The sequence below is a fragment of the Rhinopithecus roxellana genome, chromosome 4 (genome assembly GCF_007565055.1).
Source record: "Rhinopithecus roxellana isolate Shanxi Qingling chromosome 4, ASM756505v1, whole genome shotgun sequence".
Classification (NCBI taxonomy): Eukaryota; Metazoa; Chordata; class Mammalia; order Primates; family Cercopithecidae; genus Rhinopithecus; species Rhinopithecus roxellana.
Window position 1 is genome coordinate 39,812,352 of NC_044552.1, and position 3,285 is coordinate 39,815,636.

Here is a 3,285-nt window from a genome sequence, read left to right on the forward strand (position 1 = left end):
CGGCTGAGAGGGAGCTAACACGGCTGGGAGACCAGCATTGCCAAGCTGGAGGACAGGCAGGAGCCCTAAGAGGCAACAGAGCCCGAAGGTCACTGGAGTCCTTGGGTGCTCTGAGTTCACCTCGTGAAAGGTTTTGAGCAGAGAAATGAAAATATCCAATTTAAGTCTTAAAACTATCATTCTGTTGCACTGGTTACAAGGCAGTGTTGTGGCTTGAATTGTGTCCCCGCAAAAAAATATGTTGAAGTCCTAACCTCTGGGTACCTGCGAACGTGACCTTGTTTGGAAACAGGGTCTCTGCAGATGTAATTAAGATGTAATTGGCCAGGCACGGTGACTCAAGCCTGTAATCCCAGCACTTTGGGAGGCCGAGACGGGCGGATCACGAGGTCAGGAGATCGAGACCATCCTGGCTAACACGGTGAAACCCCGTCTCTACTAAAAAATACAGAAAATTACCCGGGAGTGGTGGCGGGCGCCTGTAGTCCCAGCTACTCAGGAGGCTGAGGCAGGAAAATGGCATGAACCCGGGAGGCGGAGCTTGCAGTGAGCTGAGATCTGGCCAGTGCGCTCCAGCTTGGGTGACAGAGGGAGACTCCGTCTCAAAAAAAAAAAAAAAAAAAAAGATGTAATACAGGCCGGGCACGGCAGATCACGCCTATAATCCCAGCACTTTAGGATAAAGATTAGCATAAAGATTCTTCACTTCCAGAGGGACTTGCTTCCCTTTGGGAGGCAGAGGCGGGCGGATCACGAGGTCAGAAGTTCGAGATCAGCCTGGCCAACATAATGAAACCTCAGCTCTACTAAAAATACAAAAATTAGCCCGGTGTGATGGCTCGCACCTGTAATCCCAGCTACTCGGGAGGCTGAGGCAGAATTGCTTGAACCCGGGAGGCAGAGCTTGCAGTGAGCTGAGATCACGCCATTGCACTCCAGCCTGGACGACAGAGCAAGCCTTTGTCTCAAAAGAAAAAAAAAAAGATGTAATTTAAGATAAGGTTATACTGGAGTAGAGTAGGCCCTTAATCCAACATTACTGATGTCCTTATGAGAAAAGAGTCGGGCTCACTTTGGGAGACTGAAGAAGGAGGATCATCACTTGCGGCCAGGAGTTCAAGAACAGCCTGGGCAAAACATTGAGACCCCCATCTCTACAAAAAAGACAATTAGCCAGGTACGGTGGCACATGTCTGTAGTCCTAGCTACTCGGGAGGCTGAGGAAGGAGGATCACTTGAGCCCAGGAGTTTGAGGTGACAGTGAGCTATAATAATGCCACCGTACCCCAGCCTGGGTGGCAGAGAGAGACCTTGTCTACAGAACTTTGAGAATAAACCTCTGTTGTTTTAAGCCACGCGGTCTGTGGCACTTTCTTACAGCAGCCTCAGGAAACCAGGGGAAACCAGGCGGCGACGCGCAAAGCCGGAAAGGCGGGAAGGAGGGGAAATGGCAATGTCCCAGGCTTGGCCCAGCGTGGCAGGGTGAAGGAGGTGAGGGCGGCTTGGGTTTTGTTTGCTTTGACTGGCGGCAGTGCCTAGGGACTCAACGCGTGCAGTGCTGAGAAAGAGGAGCGTGAAGAAAGAGGAATGAAAGAGGGCTGCGAGGCTCCGAGCGCACAGCCAGCAGGATGGAGCTGCCATCACAGCGCCGGGCAGGCGGGGGAGGGGGCAGGCTTGGGGAAGAGGGCCTGATGTGTGCCTGATGTGTGCGAAATGCCTGAGACAGCAGGTGGAGACGCAGGAGTCCCCAAAATATGATCAGCGTGCTCAAACTCCAGATGGCATCAGAGCTACGAGGTAGACGCGTCCCCCAGGGCGCGTGTGGCGAGGGGCCCAGGACATTCCGATCTCCAGAGACCAGAGCCGGACGCAGCTGCGGGCGGCGGGACAGGGAGAGGGGCTCGGGGCCGGCGCGCAGCTCCTGGGTGGTGCAGGCCCGGGCGCCCGCGGGTTCCCTAAGACACCCCGCGGGAGGGTTTCGGGGGAGTCGGGCGCCCTGTGGACCCGAGAGAGGCCTGGGGGGCGGCAGCTCGCACAGGCTCCGCGCCCCCGACCCCGCCCCCGCCCCGCCGCCCGCACCCTCGGCCGCCGGCACTCACGTAGCGGCTGCACATGGCCACGGCCAGGTTGCGCAGGTGCGGCGTGGCCCCCACCCACAGGAACAGCGAGTCCGTCAGCCGCATGACGTGGAAGTGGACCAGCTGCTCCCACAGCCTGGCGCTGAAGTTGTGCAGGGAGACGTCCCCGCCGGCGGCGGCAACCAGCCCCTCCATGCCGCCCCGCGGCTCCCAACCCACAGCGCAGGCACCGGGTCCTCACCGCGGCCGGCCCAGCCAGACCCGATGGAGCGAGCACCGAGCCACCGAGCGCGCTTTCGCTTTCGGCCCCGGAAGGGCGTGGTCGGGGAGGGGCGGGGATGAGGGGCGTGGTCGGGGAGGGGCGGGGATGAGGGGCGTGGTCGGGGAGGGGCGATCCGGGCTTGGGTTGGGGGCGTGGTCGAGGCGGGGCAGCTGCGGGCCTTGGGCGGAGTAGCTGTCCCGGGCGGTCCTGCCGGCCTCTCCCGCACTGCAGCACCTCTCTAGACTGGGAAAACCCACTTTAGTCGCAGAGTCCGACAGTGACGTCTAGAAGCCCACGGGCGCCCAGCAGAACTCGCCCTCCCACACCCTAATTATTATTGACGTGGGGCGTTCAAGGGCTGAAGCCAGCCGCACGGTCCTCCCAGGCCGTGACCCTTCGCCCTACAGACTTTCACTTTTAATTAGTTCTTTAAGCACTCTGAAAACGGCCACCTTCCGTCCCGCCTCCTCCTCCTAGCAGCCCTTTAACTCCAGGGAGGCTTCGACTGTACCTAGCCCTAATTAAGAATGGCAACGGTATTGGGAGAAAGCCTTTAGAAAGGAAAATTGTGTCAACTAAGTTGGCAGGAGGATGAGCAGGCACCCTTTTGGACGCCGACCCCCGAGCTGCAGTCATGTACATGGCCTCGGACTACCCCTTTAACCTCTCTGAGACTCAGTTTCCTCATCTGCAAAATGCAAATAAGAACAGGAGCCTTTCCGAGACGTGGAAAGGAATAGCCAGAGAGTTTCATGGGAAGCACCATGAATCATCCCATTGTCATACCTATGGAGAGACCCTCAGTAAGGGAGGCTTCAATGGGTTAAGAGAGAAGGTGGTGAAAGAAAACAGCCCATTTTGTCAGATTCTGTTACAACTGACTTTAGGGATTTAACTTGGAACTATCAAAGGTCTGCTTTTTAAACCTCTAATAGAGCTAATTGA

The 3,285-nt window shown here is 57.3% G+C and overlaps 1 pseudogene; it reads right to left on the bottom strand.

Annotated features, from left to right (window-relative positions):
- Nucleotides 1–1,955: 1,955 nt before the first annotated feature.
- On the bottom strand, nt 1,956–2,378 carry LOC115897018 (annotated as a pseudogene).
- Nucleotides 2,379–3,285: the final 907 nt, after the last annotated feature.